Source organism: Acinonyx jubatus, chromosome X (genome assembly GCF_027475565.1).
Source record: "Acinonyx jubatus isolate Ajub_Pintada_27869175 chromosome X, VMU_Ajub_asm_v1.0, whole genome shotgun sequence".
NCBI classification, from domain to species: domain Eukaryota; kingdom Metazoa; phylum Chordata; class Mammalia; order Carnivora; family Felidae; genus Acinonyx; species Acinonyx jubatus.
The window spans coordinates 108271884-108286474 of record NC_069389.1 but is presented as its reverse complement, the minus strand read 5'-3'; the positions used below and the strand labels follow the sequence as shown (position 1 = coordinate 108286474).

Here is a 14591-nt window from a genome sequence, read left to right as displayed (position 1 = left end):
ATATTGATGTGTGCGATTTACTCCCCAGAGCCTCACACGCAAAAATGTGTGTATGTGTGTGTGTGTGTGTGTGTGTGCGCGCGCGCGCGTGTGTGTGTGTGTGTGTAGGGAGAATGGTCAATGTAACAAGATGCTAACCCCAGATGAATCTGGATGAAGGGCACGTGAAAGTTCTTTCTGCTATTTTTGCACACAATTTTCTGTACGCCGGAAGTATTTCAAATTAAAATTGTAAAAATGTATTATTTCGAGTATTTAACCATGTGCCCGATGCCGTGCTCGGTGTGAGATATTCAAGGGAGAACAAAACACAGGCTTGATCCTTAACCCAGGAGCTCGTAGTCTGGGATGGACAGGACAAAAAAAAAAAAATAAAATAAAAGAGGCCAGCACATTTTGGCGTCACAAAGGAAGTTGGGAGAGCACAGAGAAGGTATGCCAAACCTAGACTGCCTGAGGAAGGGGGTCATAGGAGGCTGTTTCTAGAGGAAGTAAAGGGGAGGCTTCAAGTTGGAGGAACCGATTAAGTTTGGGGGTACTAGGCGCATACGCAAGCAGAGTTGACCGACGGACTGCGGGGCACAGGGAAGATGCCCGGACCTGTAGGCAGCAAGGGGAAGCCACCTGCCTCCTGAGGACAGACAACAAGGCATGGATTAGCAGGTGTTGGGGGCCAGGCCAAAGTCCCCGTAGCTTCCTAGGTAACAGAAGAAGCGCAGACACAAGCAAAACAACTTAAGGCTGTATACTGAATGTCCTAGAGACATCAGCCCCCAGACGGATAAATATATGCAACCTGGACAAATGCATGGCCCCAAATTAGTTAGGATTGCTAATAATAGACCGTGAGGCAGGAAGAGAACATCAAGTGATCATAAAAAACTAAAGACGTGATTTTTTGAGAACAGGATGAGCTTCACCAGCAATAAGGATAAGGTGGTACCCAATTAACACACAACAGGGTGGGGAGAGGTTGCTGTTAACAGGAAAAGTCCTGAAAATAGTATCGGGTCCCAGAATAAAGGGAATCAGAGAGGCAGCACGCTGTTTCAGAAGTTGACGGGGGAGGGGCGCCTGGATGGCTCAGTCGGTCGAGCGTCCGACTTTGGCTCAGGTCATGATCTCACGGTTCGTGAATTCAAGCCCCGTGTCGGGCTCTGTGCTGACAGCTCGGAGCCTGGAGCCCGCTTCGGATTCTGTGTCTCCCTCTCTCCCTGCTCCTCCCTTGCTCACACTCTGTCTCTCTGTCAAAAATAAATAAAGATTTTAAAAAATTTAAAAAAAAAAAGGTTGACCGGGGAATGGGACTTTATTCCCATTGAATTATAAGATACAAGAGCCGGGATGAGTATTCCTAGCAAGAGTGTGGAGGGAGCTCACTTGTTTTTCTGTCTTTGAAAACTTTTGTATCATGGAAAATTTACAAAAAATGAGAACAGCATTAGCTTAAACTGCATGGAATTGCCGCCACGTGGGCATTTTTGCCCTACAAGAGCGGCGATTTTGCGTTTCAGATGAAAACGAACCCCCACATACCCGTCACCCAGCCTCAGCAATTACTGGCACATGGTCAGTTTCATGGCATCCGAATTCCCACCCATCCCCGGGGCAAACTGACTGGTTCGAAGCAAACTCTCTGCTGGGAGTTTTCGTTGTGCTTTTATTTTAATGATGTCCTATCTATAAAAGAGATCCAAATTACATACAGATACATGGATGTCTATATATAATGTTATCAGTTAATTATTTTTATTCCCTCAGTGAGTAATATATTCACGTGGCTCCAAATTCAAAAGCTACATCACATTGTATACCTCGAATATGTACAATTTTTCTCTGTCGCTTATACTTCCATAAAGAAAGACGAAAGCTACACAACAGAAACAGAAGGGCCAATGAGAAGTTGCCTTCCAAACAAACCCTGTCACCCAGCCAACAGCTCTCCCTCCTCAGAGGCAACCTGTATGAACAGTTTTTATGTATCCGTCTGGAGAGGTTTTACGCGTGGGTTAGCAAATAGACTGTGAACTATTCCCACTGATCGGTGCCTTGCCTCTTCCACTTAGCAAGAGAAACGTCCTCCCTTCTCCAGCCTCCTAGTGTTCCACTTTTAGGAACCACAATTTATGTAACCAATGAAATCACTATTGAGGGACTTTTCGGCTGCTTCCAATCTGTGGCCGTTACAGACAGCGCTGTCCCGACTCACCGTCAACACTCATCTTGCACAAAAGCAAGTAAGTATATCTGGACGAGACACCCCTCAAAGCTGAACTGCTGGACGAACGGGAACGTGCCTTTGGAATTTTGACAGATATTGCCAAACTGCCCTCTATCAGGTAGGCGTTATTGTACCGCTGTCTTCACCCCTCCGTCCGCACCGTTTCCTTGCTGCACGTCCCGCGTCCCCCACAGGGCTCCAGAGGAGACAGTTCAACGTGTCAAACTCAGAAACACCCCTCCGACCTCAGTTTCCTATTGGTCTCGCTCTACACTCTCTGGCCCACACGGCCACCAGCCTGTCCTTCCTCCCTTCTCCTTTCCCAGACGCCATCAGTAAGCCTGCTGGCATCCTTTCCTCCTTCCGGGTCAGCCCCATTTAGCCATGCTAGCATTGACCCCTGGACTCGCTCTCCCCGTGTCCTTCTGCAGCACCTGCTCTGCCAATCCCCAGCCCTGTGAAAATCCCACCACCCATTCTCTCCACCCCCCACTCCCAGGCTGCTGGCTATTGCTGGAGAAGGTCATGAAGTTGGCTCGGCTACAAAGCCAGGCCAGCCAGCCTCAGCGGGGCCCCAAGGGCTGCGAGGCAGTCCTTTTATATATCTGCATCAAATTTCTCTCAGTGATTGTTCCAAATCCTCTCCCTCTCCTCAGATCCCCTACCCAACCCCCTCTGCCCGACCCCTCAGTAGAGGGCCAGCTTTGGATTTCGATGATAGGACGCAGGTCATTGGGCAGGAGCTCTCAGTGCTCCCTCTTTCCCCAGCCCTGTGCCAGTTCTCTGCCTTTACCCCAGCCCCCCGTCTGCTTGCCCCCCACCCCTCAGCCTCATGGAAACGAGGGACTTGCTCCTAAAGGTTGCCTCTTCCACCAGTGCCTTTGACACTTCGCCTGCACTTGGCCCCAGGAGCCATCCTCTTTCCCTTTGGGCAATCTCTCCCTCCCCACTGGTGTTTTTTTGTTTCCCCTCTCAGCCTAGAAACGCTTCCCACAAATCTGTGTCACTGTTACACACTACCGCCGAGCTTTTAAAAATGGAGCCATCTTTAAAATTACACAAGTAATTCACGCCTCCGGGCGGGACTTCCTCCCTCCAAGTCAGCCCCCAAATTTGACAGAAAAATCAGGAAATTATAAGCAAAAGGAAGAAAAGAGAAACCACCCACAATCGCATCAGCCGACTGTTAATATTTTGATATATTTCTTTCCAAGCTTTTTTTTAATGCACATCTATGCACTTACATATCTATGTGTATTTTTTTTTCTCATAAAAGTGGATCGTAGTGTACATATTGTTTTGTCATAACATTTCAGACATCTCAGCATTGCTCCGTATTAGCAATTGCTACGGATTACTGACCCTGGGTAAGTAAATTAACCTCCCTGAATCCATTTCCTCCTGTGTAAAATGAGGACTATTATTTATTATTATACTATTATAGGAACTACCTCACAGGGCTGTTATGAGGATTAAATGAGATAAAAATATATAAAAACACTTATCGCAGTGCCTGGCACGCAGCATGCTGCATTAATGTTAGCTCTTCTGATCTTCCCACATCAATAAATATAGCCCCACATAATAATTTAATGAGTTCTGTCACTGCTGTGTCCAGTAGGAGTGACGAGTGCACTTGAGTGAGCCACCAACACACGCTCATTTGGTACATGAGCAAGTATATCCGCGAGATAAACTCCTAAAAGCAGGATTGCTCCTTCAAAGGCTATGTGCATTTATAATTTTGGTAGATAGTGCCAGATTGTCCTTCATCCAGTGAGAGTCACCATGAGTTCTCGAACTGAACTCTGATTGATGGATGTTGAGTCTGTTGCAAAGTCTTCACTGCTACAAACTCAAGACGGTGATGGACATTTTTGTAACCAAATCTTTGAAAAAAAATTTTTTTTACGTGTATTTATTTTTGAGAGACAGAGAGAGAGAGAGCACAAGTCGGGGAGGGGCAGAGAGAGAAGGAGACACAGAATCCGAAGCAGGCTCCAGGCTCGGAGCTGCCCGACTCAGGGCCCGAACTCACAGATCGCGAGATCATCAGATATTTAGTGACCATCTCCAAGGCCATGCACTGTTTTAGGCACTGTGCTCACTTCATGAACAGAACCAGTAAAAGGTTCCTGCCTTGGAGGGGCTTACATTCCGACAAAGAGACACAAATAAAGATAATAAGCAATCTAGGGGCGCCTGGGTGGCTCAGTCGGTTAAGTGTCCGACTTAGGCTCAGGTCATGATCTCGCAGTTGGTGGGTTCGAGCCCCTCATCGGGCTCTGTGGGGCCAGCTCGGAGCTTGGAGTCTGCTTGGGATTCTGTGCCTCCCTTTCTCTCTGCCCCTCCCCTGCTGGCTCTCTGTCTCTGTCTCTCTCAAAAATGAGTAACATTAATTAAAAAAAAAGTCACCTATAGAAAATGTTAGAAGGTGATACATCCTAGAGCAAAAAGAAAAAGCAGAGCAGGCTAGAGGGGATCAGGAGTACTGGGAGGCGGGGGGGGGATAGCAATATTAATAGTTAATATTAATATTTCACAGTACAATATTAAATAGGGTGGCCACTCCAGTACGGTTTGACCTTATTCTAGTGATGAGGAATCACTGAAGGAGGCATTTGACTTATATTCATCAACATCTTTGCCACATCCACATACCACGTGACACCTAACAATTCTGTTTAAATCAACTTACTTTTCCCTACTTGGATTTCTTTGTTTCTTTTCTTAAGTAGACCTCACGCCCAGTGCAGAGCCCAACGCGGGGCTTGAACTCTTGACCCTGAGATCAAGATCTGACCTCAGGTCAAGCATCAGACGCTTAACCGACTGAGCTACCGAGGCATCCCTTAAACTTACGTTAAAGGAAGCTTTATAACCCATGTGTAAATAAAAACCAAGAATGGCATGCCGAATGTCTAGAAAGGGAGACTGGAAGATACCTAGGATTGGCCTCTTCCTTTCCTTTTAGAGACCAGCTGGTAAATAAGAACGATCACAACAAGCACTTATAAAATTGTGTGCTTATGATTTGCCAGGAAGCTTAGCATTTTGCACGTAGCAGATAATTTTGTCTTCACAACAACTTCCATGCTATCGGTGCCATTATTGTCCCCAGGGAGAAACTTGGGCACTGCGTAAGCCTCCCAAGTGTCAGTTTGCTCCTAAACAAATGGGGACGATAATGGAGAGAGAGGAGAGAAGGCCTGTGGCTTCTACCCACTCTTCGTTGTGTCTGGGGAGCGCTGGAGAGGGGACAGGAAGGGGATGGACTGTCCCATCTACGTCATCTCCTGACCACTACGCCCCAAATTCCAGTGATGGAGATTAGAGCTGAATTGCTGCTTTAAAATACAAACAACCCTCCCCAGGGTTAAATTTATTGGCCACTTCCAATTTCCTTTGAAAAACTTTAATCAGGACGTCCAAATTGATGTCAGACTGGCTAGGATGGGAGCTTTTCTTTTCCAGTAGAGTTAATATACAGTGTTATATGAGTTTCAGGCAAACGATATAGTGACTCAACACTTGTATGCATTACTCGGTGCTCACCAAGATAAGTGTACCCTCAATCCCCTTTACCTATTTCACCCATCCTCCCTCCTACCCACCTATTCTCTGGGAACCACTATTTTCTTCTCTATAGTTTTTTGGTTTGTCTCATTTTCTTTGTTCGTTTGTTTTGCTTCTTGGATTCCACGCATGAGTGAAATCGTATGGTATTTGTCTTTCTCTCACTGACTTGTTCACTTAGCATTATATCCTCTAGATCCATCCATGTTGTTGCAAATGGCAAGATTTCATTCTTTTTTATGACTGAGTAACATTCCATTATAGATATATACCGTGGACACTTCGGTTGCTCCCATACTTTGGCTATTGTAAATAACGCCGCTATCAACACAGGGGTGCAGGTGTCCCTTTGGGTTAGTGTTTTTGCATTCTACGGGTAAATCCCCAGTAGTAGAATTACTGGGTCATAGAGTAGATCTATTCTTAATTTCTTGGGAACCACGCTGTTTTCCACACGCAACGCACCAGTCTGCATTCCCACCAACAGTGCATGAGTGTTCCCTTTTCTCCACATACGATGGGAGTTTTGATTAGAAGAGGGAAGAAGTGTCTCTGGAGCATCGGCCCTGGCCCCTTCTGGAAGGGAGCCGACCTGGGCAGATACTAGTGGAGGAGCGGGCACCTGGACAGCTGGAAGGAAACAGGCAGCAGAAAGCTGGGTGGGAAGAAACGATGACAAGCTGTATCAACTTCAACGGTCTCTGCTTCAAGTCTTTAGGGAGAGAGGAGCAGAATCTAAATACAATCAATAATACATCAGCAGAGACACAGTGCCTAGGTGCTCTTAACCTGCTTCATATCTCAAAGTGTGCTCCTGCTTTTCAACTTCCTGAGAAGTGTGCTGCGTTTCTAAAAGGAGCCGTTTCATTCACATGAAACAATACAGGACTCTGAACCACTCAGTCAAAGAATTCAAACCAGAAAAACGTCTGGTGCAGTTACCATTGAATAACAATTCCACAGAGTCACAGAGATGAATCCAGGTTCCTTGAAAGGTTTACGACCAAGAAAAGTTCAATATAATATAGTAAACCTGGAATGTATTTGATTTATAAAGGAAAGACGAGCTCTTGTATAGAGTAAATGATATTTCTAAATGGCTTCGAGAAAATTGGAGACTAAAGAAAAGCTTCTCATAGAAACAAAGAAAAGCTGGGAGCAGAAGGGGTTAGTTCTCTGGGGCAGAGCGGGCATTGCCAAATGACCCCAAATAGCCCACAAATGCGATGTGTTGATGTGGGTCCTATATCACAGAGGAGAATAGTACTAAATCGGTTCTGTGCAGATCATCTACGATGGGATAGAAATCCTAGAGGCAAGCACACTACTCCTGATTTTACAGTGTAGAAAAGGAGATAGCAAAATCCTCTAGTCGAGAGCCTGGTGAACGTGGCACTACATTTTCTAGTATACAAATGGCTTCCTTCTCATGCCCAGCATTTGAGGAGTCCCAGACAAGACTCAAACAACCCTGGAACTTACACTAGAGTTCCTATATGCTAAAGTGAGATTAGCAAAGCTTGTTGTTTGGCAACACGTGCTCTATAAACCCTTGGATCTTGGGTACGGTGAAACAGACAAAGTACATCTAGTGTTTTGTTTCATTTAATTTTTTTAGTGTTTATTTTTGAGAGACAGAGAGACAGAACACGACTGGGGGAGGAGTAGAGAGACAGGGAGACACAGAATCCGAAGCAGGCTCCAGGCTCTGAGCTGTCAGCACAGAGCCTGACGTGGGGCTCGAACTCACGAACTGTGAGATCATGACCTGAGCTGAGGTCGAACGCTTAACCGACTGAGCCACCCAGCGGCCCCTGTTTTGTTTCATTTAATTTTTTTTTAAATGTTTATTTATTTTTGAAAGAGACAGAGACAGAATGCAAGTGGGTTAGGGGCAGAGAGAGAGGGAGACACAGAATCTGAAGCAGGCTCCAGGCCCCGAGCTGTCAGCAGAGAGCCCGACGTGGGGCTCGAGCTCACAGACTGCCAGATCGTGATCTGAGCCGAAGTCGGACGCTCAACCGACTGAGCCACCCAGGCGCCCCCTTGTTTCATTTAAAAAGAACTTCTTCTTTGTCACCAAGATCCAAAGGCTGATACCATGCTTCATAGCTTTCCAGATGCTCACAGCCCCTAACCAACAGGACACTGGCAAATATCTATAAAGTCAGACTCTTCACCTGCCAGTAAGGAGGGAGTATGAGAGGCTACATACACATTTACTATGTCACTGGGAGTTTAGCGAGCCATAGCTTCTCTCTGAGAATGATTTATCTATGAATTTATCTCAAAGTTAACTAAAAAGAAGTGGGAAGTCATATGAAGCTATTCCTAAGAATTTTAGAAGACTCTGGAGAAAGTCAGGTCAGTTTATTTTCTAAATCAAATAGGATTATCTTTTGAAGGAAGTATGCCCTTTAGCTGATCATTTTAAACAGTGATGAATAATTGCATTTGGCCAAATAACAAAACCCAAGATATACAGGGCAAATTCTTTGAAAACAAATAAAATCCAATGAGCGTTTTAAAAATAAAATAAACGTATTTAAACATATTCCCTTACTCTCACTGATGGCCTTCTTATCTTAAGGGAGATTTAACACAACAAATCCTCTAGAAAAGCAGGATCTCAAAATGCAAACACTGTTTAAATGAACTACACACATGAAGTACTCAAATGAATATGCACTGCGGGTGGGAATACAAAATGGTAACATCACTTTGGAGAACAGGCTGGCAATTTCTGAATAAAGTTAAACATGCACTCACCATTATAATATAGCAATTCTACTAGTTACTCAAGAGAAATTAAAGTATACATCCACATAAAAGTTAAAACACAAATATTCATAGCAGCTTTATTCGTAATGGCCCCCAATTGGAAACAACCCAAATGTCCATCAAAAGGTGAATGGACAGGGGCGCCTGGGTGTCTCCATCTGTTAAGTGTCAGACTTCAGCTCAGGTCATGATCTCACGGTTTGTGAGTTCCAGCCCCACATCGGGCTCTGTGCTGACAGCTCAGAGCCTGGAGCCTGCTTTGAATTCTGTGTCTCCCTCTCTCTCTGTCCCTCCCCTACTCACGCCCTGTCTCTCTGTCTCTCTCAAAAATAAATAATAAACATTAAAAAAAATTTTTAAAAAGGCGAATGGACAAATTGTGCCATATACATACAATGAAATATGACTCACAATAAAAAGTAACGAACCACTGATACAGAAAGCAACATGGATGGATCTCAAGGACATTCTAATCGAAACCAGCCAGACACAAAAGAGCACATACTATGTGATTATACATGTATGTGAAACATCATAAAGAGAATCTAATCTATGGTGATAAAGAAAAGGAGACCAGTGATAACCTGAAGCCAGCAGCAGGGGTTGAGATTAACTAACTACAAGGGGGCATTCTCTCTGGCAATGGAAGTGGTCTGTATCTTGACTGCAGGCTTAAACTGGGTGCAGTTTGTGACAAGTATGTAAATTATATCTCAGTAAAGTTGACTTTAAGCATAGTATTAATGGAAAACTCTTCAAAAGTTGAAGATTTTTACAAACGTTTTTATTTTATTTTATTTTATTTATTTATTTATTTATTTATTTATTTATTTATTTATTTATTTTAAGTAATCTCTATGCCCAACGAGGGGCTCAAACTCAACGACACCAAGGTCAAGAGTCACATGCTCTACCGAACTGAGCCAGCCGGATGCCCCCAAAAGTTGAAGATTTAAAGTTACTTCTGCTTAGCAAGTATAAGTATTAAGCATCCTGTTGGAAACTATGCACCAAGATGCAGTCCTTGCAGTGAGGAAACTACTCTCTTGAAAACACTAGGCACACAGAACAAGGTAGCTGAGTGGGGCGGTGGCAGCAGCCTTGTGGACACAGAGATGCAGATCTTTGTGAAGCCTCTGATGGGTAAGACTATCACCCTCAAGGTCAAGCCACTGAGAATGTCAAAATCAAAATCCAAGACAAGGAGGGCATCCCACCTCACCAGCAGCGTCTAATTTTTGTGGGCAAACAGCTGGAGGATGGCCGCACTCTCTCAGGCTACAATCTCCAGAAAGAATCCACCTTGCGCTTGGTGCTTTGCCCGTGGGGGGGGGGGGGGCATCACTGGGCCTTCCCTCCACCAGCTGGCCCGGAAATACAACTGTGACAAGGTAAAATCTGCCGTGTTATTCTCGTCTGCACCCCAGCGCTGTCAACTGCCGCCAAGAAAAAGTGAGGCCACACCAAAAACCCGCGCCCCGAGAAGGTCAAATAAGGCCCCTCTACTGACTCTTACTTTGCTTGTAGGGCAGGCTCCTGCCCAAGCCCCCAGACCCTGTGCCCTCAATAAAGTTTCCCTTCCACTGACTGGAACAGTAAAAAAACAACAACAACAACAAACAAACCAACAAACAAAAAATTAAGCACACAGGCACATACGCATGGTGGAAGGCACTGGGCTGATGCTATTTGGAGCTGGTAGATACAGTTTACCAGGATCATTTAAATAGTGCCTACCATGTGGGAAGCATGGCGAAAGGGATAAAAGGCAAAGGAGTCATTAGGCTGGAAAGAAGACCAACGTATAGATTAGGCTGGTCAGGAGAACTGGGATCAGGTCAAGGACAAGAAATGGTATTCTACATCACTATGAACCCTAGCTTGTCACTGTCATCTTGTTAGGTGCCTCTCAACAGAGAGGCCAATCTGGATGCAGCTCGACCGTGTCTAAAAACTGGTACAACGATTGGGACAAAGAGTAGAAAATGATATAGGACAAGAGGTTCTTCAGATTCCTTGGCCAGGCTGTAGGGACTCTCTTTGCCCTTCCCATCAGCATGAAAGCCCTCTTGTTCTCCTTTCAGTGTTTGATAAAAAGTTCTACTAAGGTTTTAACAAATACAGGAGATTGGATAAGGAACTTATCTGGAGTGTTTTATTAATCTATGTAGCTTTAGAAATTAAAAGATGGGGAAATAGCTAATTGAGTATCTACCATATAATCTTTTTTTTTTTACAAATTCCTACCACAGTACATTTATTTTAAACACTGAAAAAAATATCTGAAGCAAAATTTTTGTGAATATACAATTTGATAAGCTATTTTTGGTTTTACATTATATTATGAACATTTTCAAATGTCAAAAATAATATTTAAAATATGATTTTAAACACATGCCTAATCGTTTTTATAGTTATTCAGTTATCTTTATTTTTATTATTTTTTTTACTTTTTTTTAACTTGTTTTATTTTTTATTTTTTTAAATTTACAACCAAATTCGTTAGCATCTAGTGCAACAATGATTTCAGGAGTAGATTCCTTAGTGCCCCTTATCCATTTAGCCCAACCCCCTCCCACAACCCCTCCAGCGACCCTCTGTTTGTTCTCCATATTTATGAGCCTCTTCTGTTGTGTCCCCCTCCCTGTTTTTATATTATTTTTGTTTCCCTTCCCTTGTGTTCATCTGTTTTGTCTCTTCAAGTCCTCATAGGAGTGAAGTCATATGATTTTTGTCTTTCTCAGACTAATTTCACTTAGCATAATACCCTCCAGTTCCATCCATGTAGTTGCAAATGGCAAGATTTCCTTCTTTTTGATTGCCAAGTGATACTCCATCGTATATATATATACACCATAACTTCTTTATCCATTCATCCATCGATGGACATTTGGGCTCTTTCCAGACTTTGGCTACTGTCGACCGTGCTGCTATAAACATGGGGGTGCATGTGTCCCTTCGAAACAGCACACCTGTATCCCTTGGATCAATGCCTAGTAGTGCAATTGCTGGGTCGTAGGGGAGTTCTATTTTTAGTTTTTGGAGGAACCTCCATCCTGTTTTCCAGAGTGGCTGCACCAGCTCGCATTCCCATATAATCTTACAACAGGATTCAGAGTACAGTCACACCGAACCGGAAGTATTCTGAAATTGCTTTAATTAGAGAACTCTAATATCACATTTTTTTAAGGAACTGATAATGAGATGCAAAAAAAAAAAAAAAAAGTGTGGTGTGTGGTGGTCATTTCTCGGTCCCACACTTGAAGGATGTTGACGAACTGGACAATGTTCAGAGGCCAACGGCTAAGATGGTAACAGGTCTGGAAACCATCTCATAAAGACTAGAATGAAAACACAGAGGAGAAAACATTTGTGGCGACGTGGCCACTGGTGCCAAATATCTGGTGATGGACCCTTGCGTTGTTGCCACCTTTTGGCTGTCGTGAATAATGCCGCAAGGAATATTAGCATACCTGTATCTGTTTGCATCCTGGTTTTCAAGGAGTGGAATTCTTGGATCATCTAACAATTCCGTGTTTACTATTTTGAGGAACTGCGAAAATGTTTTCCACAGTCACTACATTCTAGCCAGCAATGTGCAAGGGTCCTATTTCCACATCCTCACTAATACTCGTATATAGCCTTACAAAGTTTTTTTCTGTTATATATCCCCATAAAATTGCTCTTGGCAATCTAGCATAAACATCTTTCCCATGTCAAGTGACATATGACCATGTTATCATTCTTAATGGGTGCACAGATTTCCATGGAGGGAACGTACTGTAATTTGTTTAACCCAACGTTTTCCAAAGGCTGTACATAACATAGATCCCACAAGATCGCCCTCAAAAACAAGAACTTAAGTTAAAAAGTTAAAGACGCTTCATACCCTATCTCTTTTGTTGGGCTATCACAATGTTAAAGAAACGATTTTAATGGGTTTTCCTAAACTTCCTTAACCATCTTTTATTCTTCAGGACACTTATTCATATTTTATAAAACACCCTGAGAAATGGTGGCCTAACTGATCTGTGGCAAATACTAGGTTTCTTGTTTTTTACATAGAACTTGCCACTTCAACCACTTTCAAGCATGCAATTCTGTGGCATTACTTACATTCACAAGGTACACCATTCCAATGATCTATTTCCAAAACTTTTTCATCATCCGAAGCAGAGACTCTATGCCCATTATGAATAACTCCCCATTACCCCCTCCCCCAGCCCCTAGTATCCTGTAATCTACTTTCTGTCTCTATGAACTTATCTATTTTAAATATCTCACTCAGCATGTTCTCAAGTTTCATCCATGCTGTAGTACGTACCAGAATTTCATTCCTTTTCATAGCTGAACAACATCCCACTGTATGTATGATGTAATTACATCATATCAACTGGTGATGAACACTGGGGTGGTCGCCACCTTTTCGGCTATTGTGAATAACGCCACGAGGAACAACAGCATACAAGTATCTTTTTGAGTCCTCGTTTTCAAGGAGTGGATTGGAAGATCGAGGATCTTACGAGAATTCTATGTTTCATATTTTGAGAAGCTGCCAAAATGTTTGCCACAGTCAGTGCACTATTTTCCATTCCAACCAGCAATGTACAAGGGCCCTCCGTTTCTCCACCTCCTCACCAACACTTGTTAATATCTCTTTTATTACAGCCATCCTAGTGGGTATGAAGTGATACCGCTTTGTGGTTTTGATTTGCATTTGTTTAATGACTAATCATATTGAACATCTTTTCATATGCTTATTGGCCATATGTAAATCTTCTCTGGAGAAATGTCTATTCATAAAGTCCTCTGCCCATATTTTAATTGGGTTGTTCGTCTTTTTGTGGCTGAGTTATAAGACCTGTTTACATATTCTGGATTAAACTCATCACATATGATTTACAAATTTTCTGGTTGTCTTTTCACTGTCTTGTTAATGTCCTTCGAGGCATGAAAGTTCTTAATTTGATAAAGTTCAACTTATCTATTTTTTCTTTAGCTGCTCATGTTTTTAGTGATATATCTAAGAATCCATTGCCCAATCCAATATAATGAAGATTTACCCCTGTTTATCCCCTAAAAATTTAATGGTTTTAGATCTTACTATTTAGGTCCTTGATCCATTTTGAGCTAATTTTTGTATACGGTGGGAGGTAGGAATCCAACTTCACTGTTTGGCATGTGGATATTCAGTTGCCCCAGCCCCATGTGTTGAAAACATTACGTTTTTCACAACATTAAACATCCTTTTCAACCTGTCCCATATTTTTCCCTAAGAAAAATTTTTAGAAGAATTGCTCTGCCAAGAGAGGTGCACATTTTGAAGGCTTCTGATACATACCACCAAATGTCCTCCACAAAGGACATTAAGAACCCACTGCAGTGAATTTAAACACCACTTTCCCCATACTCTCAACAGCCGTGTATACTACAAACACATTTTAAATCTCTGCTAGTCAGGGGCGCCTGGGTGGCCCAGTCGGTTGAGCGTCCAACTTCGGCTCAGGTCATGATCTGGTCGTTCATGAGTTCGAGCCCCACGTCGGGCTCTGTGCTAACAGCTCGGTACCGGGAGCCTGCTTCAGATTCTGTGTCTCCCTCTGTCTCTGCCCCTCCTTCACTTGCGCTCTCTCTCTCAAAAAAATGAATAAACATTAAAAAAGAAATCTGCTAATCACTGTGGCATGGGAATGTACTCCAAATAAAGTTTAAGAGAGGTTTAGCTGAACTTCCCTTGATAGTCCCAACATGCTAGCCTCAGCACCTTCCTTTCCAAAGGCTTCACACTTATGAAAAGATTGTCTAAGAACAGGACTCAGTGTAATCTACTGCAGAGTTTAATATAAGTCGAGTTAAGGAAGCAAACTAAATCCTCCCTTTCAGAAGAGTGAGACTAGAAATGGAAAGTATAATTAGGTTCCTCTGCTAGATAATGTAATTTCAAAATATTTCCTTCCTCAGGGGCGCCTGGGTGGCTCAGTCGGTTAAGCGTCCGACTTCGGCTCAGGTCATG

At 43.2% G+C, this 14591-nt stretch overlaps 1 protein-coding gene across 5 annotated transcripts in view; it reads right to left on the bottom strand.

The window, feature by feature from the left end:
- LOC106988539 (P2R1A-PPP2R2A-interacting phosphatase regulator 1-like) overlaps positions 1–14591 on the bottom strand; it is a 102317-nt gene that overhangs the window by 42141 nt on the left and 45585 nt on the right. The gene's annotated exons all lie outside the window — the stretch shown is intronic.